The following is a 12525-nucleotide window of genomic DNA, read 5'->3' as shown; positions in this document are numbered from 1 at the left end:
GGCAGGATAACTTAACACTCAAAAAGAGTAGGTGGTAGGTGGAAGTCAGAGACAGCAAAGGTGAGGTGGAAATCTAAAGCCAGTCTGGGTAGTAGTGGGGAGGGGAAAAGGGAGTACAGTGAGTGTGCAGATTTTTAAAAGTCTACCAACAGAATAGTCCCATTTTCCCCTTCCCTATCCAGGGTCTGGGGTCCAGAACTGCTAACAGCAGCCAGTGTGTATGCCCCAAAACAGAAGTTTAGAGGAATCCTTCTGAAAAATGATCCCTGGAGAACACAGAGACATTCAGCAATCTCTCAAGCTTGCTTAGCTAAAAGGAAAATGCAACAGCAGACAAGCTCTGACTATACATGGAATTCCTAAAGATTTTTTTTTAACTTGCCATTTAACAATATAAGCAGATAACAAAAAGATCACCAGACACGTTGAAGAAAATCTCCAACATGAAGATTAAAAAAAACACACAAAAAACTTACAATAACAATAAAAAGTCAGAAGAAGCAGAGATGATACAAGAAATGAAATAAAGACTAAAGAAAATTTCACATCTCTATGTGTTGGGCAATTTGTACCCAAATTAAAATTAAGGCACAAATCCTGGGGTGCTTGGGTGACTCAGTCTGTTGAGCATCCCACTCTTGATTTCAGCTCAGGTCATGATCCCAGGGTTGTAGAATTGAGCCCCACATCGAGCTCTGTGCTCAGTGTGAAGCTTGTTTGAGACTTTCTTTCCCTCTGCCCCTCTCCCCCTCTTGCAGTCTCTCTCTCTAAAAAGAAAAAAAAGCACAAATCCTTAGTAATTTATCTCACTGGTGTTTATTCATAACAACATTGTTAGTATTACCAAAAGGCTACAAACAACCTAAATGTCCATCAATTGTGGTCTAAATGAATAGTGATTCATAGCACAGAATAAGATGCAGCCATTCATAATTAGTAATCATTATGATTATGTAATTATAACTATTTGGGTATAATTCTATATTAATATAATTAATGATTCATGCTCTGTTATGAAAAGATCTCAGGATATGTTTCTGGGTAAGCAAATGTAAAGTACAAAACCATGTAGACGGTGTGCTACCATTTTTGTAAAGAAAGGGGAAACAAAAATACCTAATAGTGCTTACTTGTAACTATTACAAAATACTGCTAGAATGATAAAGAAGAAACTAATTGGAATTGCTGCATATGGGGACAGAAAATGGGTGGCTGAAAGGCAAAGGTGAGATACAATTTCTTCTATATATACCTTGTATACCTTTTGATTTACAATGACAAGAATACAATAATTATTCAAAATTTAAATTAAAAATGATGAAACTATAGTTTTTTGTTTAGTTTTGGTTTTTGAGAGAAAGAGAGCGAGGGGGAGGGTTCAGAAGGAGAGAGAGAATCTTAAGCAGACTCCATGCCCAGTGCGGAGCCCAACTTGGGGCTCCATCTCACAAATGTGGTATCATGACCTGAGCCGAAATCAAGAGTCAGACACTGAGCCACTGACTGAGCCACCCAGGTGCCCAAACTAAAGCTTTTGATCCAACAATTCTAAGTACTCCATATTTCAGTATTACTTTTATACAAGCACAAAGATATATAATTCAAGGTTGCTGAGTACAGTATTATTTTAATAGAAAAATATAAATAAAGGGCTTAAAAAACATGTCATTGAACATTTATATTATGAAATACTGTGTGGCAGTTAAAAAAAAGAATATAATAACTCTACATATATGGACAAGAAAAGCTACCTAGGACATACTGCTTAGTGATGAAAGTCAGACCAATATGTATAGTATGGTTTCATTTGAATTAAAAAAAAATAAAATTTAAGAGTAATTGACATAACTCCTATGTATAGAAATACAGAAAGCTAAAGCTGGTAGGAATATTACACTCTCAGGAAGGTAGTGGGATGAAGGAGAGAGTAAAGACTGATCTTTATTTGATGCTATACTTTTAGACTGTTTCAATTTGTTGTAATGAGCACATATTTGTATATTATATGTAGAAATAATTAATTTGAGTATCTCATGAGATGTTAATATTTAGAATGTAAAAAGAACTCCTACAACTCAGTGACAGTAAAACCAAACAACCCAGTTAAAAAATGGGCAAAGGACCTGAATACATTTCTCCAAAGATGTACAAATGGCCAATAAGTACAATACACACTCAACACCATTAACCAGTTAGGAAACACATCAAACCAAAATGAGATACTATCTAACACCCATTAAAATGGCCATCATCAAAAGACACAGAAAATAAGTGCTGACAAGGATGTGAAGAATCTTGTGCACTGCCGGTAAGGATATAAGATGGTGTAGCCATTATGAAAAACAACAGTGTGGTGGCTCCTCAAAAAATTAAAAATAGAATTACCATATGATCCAGCAATTTCATTTCTGGGCATATACTCAAAATAATTAAAAGCATACTTGAAAACATATTTGTACACCCATCTGTATAGCAGCATTATTCACAGTAGCCAAAAAGGAAGCAACCTAAGTATCCATCAATGGAAGAATAGGAAAACAAAATGTGTTATAAACATACAATCGAATATTCTGAAATATGCTATAATGGATGAACCTTAAAAACATTTTGCTGAGGGAAATAAGCTAGCCACAGAAGGACAAATATTGTATGGTACCACTTATATGAGGTTCCTAAAGTAGTCAAATTCATAAGAGACAGAGGTAGATAGAATGGTGGTTTTGAGGGGCTGAGGGAAAAAGAAAAGTTCTGTGGGGATGGGAGGTGGTACATAACAATGTTAACGTACTTAATGCTACTGAACTACATGCTTAAAAATGGTTAAGATGGCAAATTTTATGCATTTTACCACAAGTAAAAATAACAAAATACTGTGGTTTTATTATAAGAAAGGCTTAGGGGCACCTGGGTGGCTCAGTGGTTAAGTGTCTGACTTTGGCTTAGGTCATGGACCTCACAGTTCATGAGTTCGAGCCCCACAACAGGCTCTGTGCTGACAGCTCAGAGCCTGTAATTTGCTTCAGATTCTGTGTCTCCCTCTCTCTCTGCCTCTCCCCCGCTAGTGTTTGCTCTCGCTCGCTCTCTCTCAAAAATAAACAAACATTAAAAACTTAAAAAAAGAAAAAGAAAGAAAAAGAAAGCTTAGTGCAAGGCTTAAAAATAGTATCTTGTCTATTTGGGAAGAGGAAACAAACACTACATTTAAATGACAATTTAGAAAAATTGCAGAATATGACAGTATGACTAACTTTATTGATTGACTGACTGAATAACTTTATATAACTAACATAAATGAGGGATTTTCAACGTTTCTCTCCCTTCCTTCCATAATGCATCTGAATTCTAAGTCACTTACTTCTCCTATCTGCCACAGTAGCTCACTTTAGATGGCAACAAGTAAAACCAGGCTAATAAGACTTACAGGTGGTGGAGTGGGGATTTAGAAGGAGCTTGGGTTCCCTGCTATCACAGAGCTGCCAAAAGAAAAAGTGAATTCACTCTCCTTCTTGAAAACTACTGTTCACTGGATGTTCTGTTACATACAAATGAACTTAATCCTTACTGAATAAGGCTAAAAAAAAAAAAAAAAGTCTGTTCTACTACCCACTCTCCCCCTCAACTGCCAACTACTTTTTCTTTCTCCACCTCCTAAAAAACCTGTTTTTACTCAAGGTCCTTACCAACCACCTATTTACCTTTCATGGCATTACAATCAGGCTTCATTCCCCAATGCAATATGGAAACTGCTCTGGCAATACATCCCAGTGGGCTATTAATGGATATGTAACATGGGCTTTTTTCTTGACTTCCTTTTACTTGAGCTGAGGCAAAGGACACTGTAGTGAACTCCTCAAAATAATCTCTTTTCTCAGATTATACCATGCTTTTTTTGTTTCTCTTTAAATTCTTCCTCATGTTTTTCTGCCTAATCCTTAAATACCCATTTTCTCCTTATCCTTATCATTTCTCACTTTCTGAGATGTTGTTCTATTGCTTGCTTACAGTAACTTTCCAAGACCTACACATGGACATAATTCTAATTTTCTTGGGCTGGTTTCTGACATCTTCTCTTGAACTCTGATTATAAGCCACCATGCATTTATTATTGCACCTTCCACTCAGAATGCACTTCTGAATCCCTAGTCTGCTTGGTAAACTCAGTTTTTACAATTTTATACACGTCATCTCTTTTGTGATGCTGGCCCTCACTCCATCAGGTTAATCTGGAAATTCTTCCTTTGTACCCTGTTTAGTTACTGATCTGTTTCTCCTATTTGAGAGTAAGGACTATGTATATATAATGCTTGGTAAATTAATGTACTCAAATAAATTTACTTTAAAATATTTTATTTTTATTTGTTGATTGCCAAAAGCACTACTAATTTCTTCCATGATCTCTTTGTCCTTGGGAGTGGTAATGCTGAAATCTTCGCTGCATTAGTTAAAACAAAAGTACTAAATGCCCACCAACTGCCACATATCATGTTGGGGGCAGATGAAAAAGTTAAGGTAGTAAGAGCAGTGATAAAGTGATAATTCCAAGATTCAAAATATGTGATGACTGGGCTCATGGGCATCCAGTTTATATGGGTGGGGGAAATGAAAAGGATTTTATTTACTTATTTATTTATCTACTTATTTATTTTTAAATGTTTATTTATTTTTTCTTGAAAGATAGAGAAAGTGCGTGCGTGAGCAGGGGAGGGGCAGAGAAAGAGAAAGACAGAGGATCCAAAGCAGGCTCCATACTGTCAGCACAAAGCCCAATGTGGGGCTCGATCCCGCAAATCAGGAGATCATGACCTGAGGTGAAATCAAGAGTCTGATGCTTAACCGACTGAGCCACCCAGGTGCCCTAAGGACTCTGATTTTAAATGAGAAGACTTGGGTTTGTACTTCCAGTTATGATTATAATGTATTTAGTATAGAGAGTGTGATTTGGAAAAGTCAGTCAACCCTTTCTACAACTGTGTCATATATGAGAACCAGTTCCTTCCTGATACAACATCACTATTGTAGCTCTATTCTGCCACTCTTTTATTATTTAGTCCATGCTTTTTCTATCACTAAAGAGTTTAAAAGTAAAAGAAGATAGTAAATGAGGACTCTGTGAAAGTACAATTGGTCAGAAACAGAGAAAGTGAGGAAAAAGAGATGATGTAACTACCCCCCTTAAAAGTCAAGTCACAGAAACACAGAGAAAAGAAAAAACTGGGATAAAAATTTCTACGAAATAGACCACACCAAGCAAGTGTGTGGGAAAAAAATCTTACCCAAAAAATAATAACATAAATGCTAGACAATGTATTTAGGGAAATAATTCAGACACTATTAGAATAAATTTCAATGGTAAAATCTTAAGCTTGTATCTTAAGAGACAGTTAATATCCCAATAATGAACAAAAAGTAATGCTGAAACTGATGACTTTTATGCTTTAGTTTACTTTTATGCTTTAGTTTATTTCCGATCAGTTAATAATATTTAAAATATAATTAAGGCGTGGCAAATGCTGTTCTAAAAACTTTTTAAAAGAATAGCATTTGGAGTAAATTTCCAGAGGTAATAGGAATTATTGCAAAAGAGCCCAGCGCTGAAATAACAAAACCTGGGTTCAGATGTGTCTATATCTAGACATTCATTTCTGTAAGTCACCCTTAAAGGGAGGGATGATATTTGCTTCCACTTACTTTATACAGATGCTATAACATTAAACAATATATTATAAACTTAAGAGATTTATAAATTATGTACATATGCGTAGGCCTAACCTAGATTTTAGACAGGTGTAAAATATTTATATGTCATTTAACTTATGAAGTGGTTCACTGTCTTAATGTTCTTAAAACAAGTGTTTCTGGAATCTATTTCTGTTTTCAAAGCTGCCCTAAGAGTTTCATTTACACTGATTAGCAGAATAGAAATCATAAACTTAGCTGGTAAGTACCAAAGTATCATACAGGTTGAATTAATGTTTATACACAAAATGGTTATATGTAAAAATTAAAACAATCATATTCCTTAAAATATTAAATCTTATAAAAAAAGGATTTGGACAGAACACTTGTGTACCAGAAAACACTGCAGCCAAAGTTGTCAAGTTTAGAAATCTGAAAGTTTGTGATTCTTCTCAGAATGAAAGCAGATTTTCAGGACTGCTAGCATCGGCCACATATTAATTAGTAAGAAATCCATTTAAGATTAATGCTTGTGTTTCTCCATCAGGCGGCAGGAAAAAGCAGTAGAAGCTGCAGCCGCTGCCATCCCTGTTACTAAATGTTTGTACACACCAGACTTTAGATTGGTTTATTCCATGAGTTTCATCAACTAGTCAGATTTTAAGATCAGGAACAATTTTAGATTAAAAACTTTAGAAACACTGTAATATAAACAGCCTAAACAAAATGACACAAATGGTTAAAAAAAAAAGGGCATATATACATATATATGTATGTATGTATGCATATATATACACACATATATGTGTATACATATATGTACATGTGTGTGTATATATATACATATATACACACATATATGTGTATACATATATGTACATGTGTGTGTATATATATACATATATACACACACATATATATATGCATACACGTGTAAATATATACACACACCCATATATATATATATATACATATATATATATATATGATGTATATATATCTTATATATAAGATAGCCAGATGGGTCAAAATGGGTCAAAGGAAAATAAGACAAAATACATTCAATATGACACAGAATCATTTTTTGTTGACAAAAAGCAAAAACTTTAACAAAGATCTAAATCATGGACTTTTCTTGTGTCAAACAGCCCAGAGATCAATAAAAAAAAGCATTAAAAATACTATGAGAAACCACGAGAAGTATCACTTTTGTAAGAGATTAATACACTATTCATCTTCAACTGGTTAAACAGACCAAAACAAACAAACAAACAAACAAAAAAAGGCTTTGCAGAATTTGAAGTATTTGAAGAATATAGAAAAGTGGATTTAGTACATATCAATGTACAGTGAACAAAGAAAATGTCCAGATATATTTATAAAAACTGATAATTTGTTAGACTGAAAGTAGACCTCAACACATATAAAAATTCAGAAATTGAATGTGGTCATTCTCTGACCACAGTATAATGAAACTACAAATTAATAAAGTGCAAAACAAAACAAAATGAAAGAACTCCCTCAAGCATATGAAAAATAAAAAAAACTACTTTGGGTCAAAGAAGAAATTAGAGCTATAACTTCACACTATTGGAAAATAATGATAATTTTAACAAACACATCCATACTAAGGGATACAGCCAAAACTATAATCAGAGGCAAACTCTTAGATATAAATGTTCACATCTTAAATATGAAAAAAATGAAAATTAAGAATTCCATTTAAAGAGTAATAAAAAAATCTCAAGAAAATCAGGAGAAAAAGAAAGGCACCTAATAAATAAAAAAACAGACAAAACAAAAACAAAACCTCAATATCAATCTCAGCTTCATTTTTTTCCTGAAAGAAAACCAATGAAATAGACTACAGCTAAGTATAATTTGAAAAAAAGGAAAATTCAAATGTATAAAACTAGAAATATGAAAATAGATATGAAATATAGAAGATATTCAGTTTAGGAGAGAATAATATATGTAATGCTATGCTAATAAACATTTAAAAATCTGAATGAGTTCCAGGAAAAACAAATTACCAAATGTGACTAATGAAGTAAAAACCTAACCAGAAAAAAGCCACAGAAAATTGTCAAAGAATTACCTCGAACAAAGGCTCCAGGCCTAGATGGTTCTATAGTTGAGTTCTGTAAAATTTTCAAGAACAAATAACTCCCATGCTATATAAACTGTTCCAGAGCACAGAAATTAAGGGAAAGAGTTCCAATTCATTTACGAAGCTGGCCTAACCCTGATATCAAAACCTGACAAAGATAGCACAAAAAAAGAAAATTACAGACCAAAATATTCACTCATATAGATGCAAAGATCCTAAATAATATACCTGAAAACAGAAATCAACAATAGACTAAAAGATTACACATCTTGATGTGAAGAGAACGTTAAGTCTAGGGCTAAAAGGAGAGTTTGTATTAGGTAATACCTTTATATGGCACATCAACAGGTCAAAGAAAAAAGTACTTTGTTCATAGTAATCTCAATAAATGCCCAAAAAGCATTTGGTAAATTTCAATATCCACTTCTCATAAAGCAACAAAGAAAGTCAACTATAAATGATATATTCTTAACATCAAAGAACTGTAAGAGGAAATGATGCCTATCATTATTTAAAATCAGAAAGAAAATCTATAAAATGTAATAAAATAAAGAGAATGAGAAAGATATACAGAATAAACTATACTCAAGAGTCAAAAGTGACAACTGAAAAATTAGAATTAAATGAAGTTCAGTAAATATAAAACGTACAACATAAATATAACAAAAGTCTATAAATAGCCTATAAACCTAAACAAATCAATAGTAAGGCAATAGAAAAAAAATACTTTTAATATATATAACACAATAAAAATTACCAAGGAATAAACTTAATAAGAAAAACAAGTGGACTTAATTGAAGGGAAAAAACTGAAACTTCACTGAAGGACATAAGAAAGATGTAAATTAAGAAATATATTTCTGGCTCTGAAGTTAATTTTTCTAATATAAAATTTCACATTTAATGCATTTTGAATCAAAATTCCTTTGAGGTTTCCTTTTTTTAAAGTTAGAAAAGTGATTCCAAACTTTATATGAAATATATTAATTGGTCTGAAAATAAAACCAAGGAAAATTTTTAAAAACAGAGATAGTAAGGAGAGTCTGGTCCTACCAGTTTCTTAAACAGTCAATAGCTAAAATATTAAAAATGGTATGGTACTGGAATAAGAACAGAAAATATAAAGGAAGAAAACTGAGTCCAAAGGGTTTTAGTAAGATAAAGCCCTGTAAGTTATATTACAGATTACTGTGTTAAGAAAAATTATTCAATAAATAAGGCAGCAGTAATTGAACATTTAGAAAAAAAATTAAAACCAGTGCTTTATCTAATGGCATTTACCAAAATAAATACCAGATGGACTAAAGGATCATATATGAAAAGTGAAATAAGAAATATCTTTAAAAAAAGTCTAGGAAAAATACATGGAAGTTCTTTCTAAGCATAAAAACAATGCTACAAGCTGCAAAGGAAGTAGCTATCTCAGGCTACTTACAAAAAAATGAACTAAAATTAAATAATAAACAGCAATCTTGAAAAGATATTTACATTTTATTAGTAAATATCCTTAATATATAAAGGTCCATAAACCAGCAATCCCAATTCTGATAATCTACACTAAATTATATCATCCAGAATATTCACTGCAGTGTTGTCACTGTTTCCCCTTCAGTAATTGTGTAAACAATGGGGCCAAATTTGGTTAAACAAAACAAGAACATATACACAAAAAGAATGCATTAGAAAAAAAAAAAAAGGAAATAAACCAAGGTGGTTATTTTTATGTAGTGAGGTTTATTGGTACTAGATTATTTTTTTAATATACATTTATAACTCTTTCCCAAAACTGTAATGACAAATATATATTACTTTTGTAATTCAAAAATAATATAAAAATAAACACATGAATGATCATTTTCATAAACACATGAGATTATCAGAATTCAAAAGTTTCAACAAATACAAAAATTCACAATCATTTGTAAATTAAACTGTCTTTGCATGGTGAAAGCCCCTTAAAGCTTTCTGGTTCTATTAGTTTCTTAATGTTACATGAAAATACAGTTAAAAGAAGTCATTCAATGCTGTCTTAGATTTTATTTCCATTTTTTCTCTCAAAGGGATTTTGATTTTAATGACAATAAAGGGATTAATTTCACAAAAATTACATCTGAACATCACTGCAATGAATTCTACAAGGGTCTATATGCAATGGAATAGCTTAAGATAAAAGTATATTTCACATTCATAATATATTTTCAGTGAATATTTAAAATATAATCAATTTAAGTCTGGTCATTCTATGTTAAGTTTTTATGTAGGAAACCTCATCAATGTACTCCAAACAGGAAGATGACTAGTCTAAAAAGGACATTAGGAAAGGACAAAATTTCTTTAAAAGTGTTTACTGAGAAGAGTATTATCTCTTCCGTGATTTAAAACTCTTGTACTTTAAAAAAAAATGTAGTTATACTACATTTTGCTTTCTTTAGTAAGCTATTTCCTAATACTTTGATATACTTCTTGCCTGTCTGTAGTCCTACATTTTGCATCTCTCTCAAGTTACTTAAACCCATATGGCAACTTATGCTTTTAGGCAAGGCACAATCATATGAGAGAATAATTTGGAGCTCCCATATGCTGTGATACTGTGGACACAGAAACATACTTTCTTCTTAGCCCATGTTGTGCTAATACATGTTACTGTATTATTTGTATGCATGTGTACTAATTCATATTTTGAGCAACTTATTTATTCACACTAAGTGAAAGTCCTAGCCAACTTTATTTCTAACTACTTGACCAACCTTCTCTACCCACACAGTATATCACTCAAATTTAACAAGTTTGCCTTTTCACCCATTATGAAACACTCATGGAATCGGAGTTCTAGCCCTATATGTCTCCTAACTAGTTTTGTGACACTGGGAGAGTCACCTAACTTCTCTGGGTTTCCATGTTTTCATCTACACAGTGAGGACAGGACTGTACTAAAACACTTAACGAAGTCTTTTATAACTCTGAAACTTTATCATCAATGTTAGGGAACAGAGTCCATTCTAATCGCTCTTAATATTAAATTAGTATCTACTGTGTGGAAATACTGTGGGGAACACAACAGTAAATAAAATATATTCTTAGCAAAATGATTTTTGAACTAAAATACCCAGACTTAGGTATAGTACTACATACTAATTATAAAGAGAGGCATAATCATTAGCACAATTCTTTCACATTCCATGAACAGAACTAGTCACATTATTATTAGAAATTTCTCTTACCTATTACTACTTCTTTTTTCAACTCTCTGAGGTCCTTCCTTTTATTTTTGCTGCTCTCTATTATAACTGCAAATTAATTGTTCAAAATTGAAGTGCCCACTGCTCCCACAAAATGATGGAATGTCTTATTTCTCTTTTGTTTAGGCAAAACCTGTTAACTTTTTTAACCTGTAACTTTTCATAATGAAAACAATTGAGGGTTTGTGGGAACCTCAGAAAATAATTTAATAGAAAATATAACTGTTCTTTGCCAAAGGCAGGAAACCATTAGGAACATAAGGAATACTTAATGGGCCAGAGTCATACTTCCACAAAGTTAGGGTGCTGTCTCTAACAACGGTGGAAAGGGTTGTACAGTGGAAAGATATCATTTCAAAAAATATATGAACTCTCAAGTTCTCTTATTAATTCATTATGAAAATGTCATACATTAATTGGTTCAATTTGCCTTTTGGGAAACTAGGAAGACATCTTTGGAGAACTAGTCCCTCAACATTCCCCACTTCAGACAACTTCTAGAATTTTAGAGCTGTAAGAGACCTCATACTCTTTCAACTGCCTCATTTTATAGATAACACATCTGACAAAAAGAGTGGTGAAAACACCTTTCCAGGTCACAAATTTAATGACAGATCTATTCCGTTGATCCTCAGTCCAGAATTTCTTCAGCATATCATATTTGCTGGTATTAACAACCTTTTAATAAGTTAATATTTGCTTCCTTATAGTTTTATAGGGTTATTTCTGTTATAATTATCTGGATTTAGTGAAAAATTAACACTTACTATAAATACATAACAGAATTTTCACCAGTGGAAGGGACTATATCTTATTCATTATATCTTCAGAACTTAATACAGGTTCTGGCACATAGCAGGTATTTGACAGGTTGTTATAAGCTAAGAGAATGAACTTTACAGACTTGGGTCACATGTACTCTTAGCTTTTCTTAAAAAGAAAAAAAATCTAAGCTTTTCTTAAAGAGAAAAAATCTAAAACTCTTCAGTTTAACTTTGTTCCCTTGATTATTTCAGACATTTTTCTCCAGACTTTCTCTGGCTCTATGTTCCTTAAGGTTAAGGAATCAGAATTTTGAATGAAGATAAGTTTCCTTTCTAGAAAGTATAGTAAGTGTGGTAGTGTAGTCCCTTTGCATCATTTTACACTGGTTAACAACAGCATTTGACACTTTTCTTTCAAACTGTAGAAGTACAACACATGAATCGTTGGTGGTTTGACATTTAAATACCCAGAGAATGTTGTTTTTATTTACTCTGCCAGAATAAATTCCATTTTCAGTATCAATTATAAAAAATGTTAAACAAAACTAGACTTGGCAACTATTAAATTTTTTTAACCAGAAAGGTCCATTAGTCTATACTTTTGTTTCCTGTATTTAAATAAATTATCTGTACAATCGACATTATTCGAGCATCTAATATGTACAAGTCACTGAACTCCCTCATTCATGAATAAGTAATTCACAATATTCCAGAAACTTATCTTTTTTTTTTTTTT

The 12525-nt window shown here is 32.3% G+C and overlaps 1 protein-coding gene across 1 annotated transcript in view; it reads right to left on the bottom strand.

The window, feature by feature from the left end:
- The window catches only part of RFX7 (regulatory factor X7), a 136737-nt gene that overhangs the window by 33817 nt on the left and 90395 nt on the right, over positions 1–12525 (bottom strand). The gene's annotated exons all lie outside the window — the stretch shown is intronic.

The sequence above is a fragment of the Lynx rufus genome, unplaced genomic scaffold, assembly GCF_022079265.1.
Source record: "Lynx rufus isolate CCGP_SWC_20201006 ecotype Redwood Valley unplaced genomic scaffold, mLynRuf1.p SCAF_13, whole genome shotgun sequence".
Classification (NCBI taxonomy): Eukaryota; Metazoa; Chordata; class Mammalia; order Carnivora; family Felidae; genus Lynx; species Lynx rufus.
The sequence above is the reverse complement of the archived record's forward strand: the minus strand, read 5'-3'. Positions and strand labels throughout refer to the sequence as shown.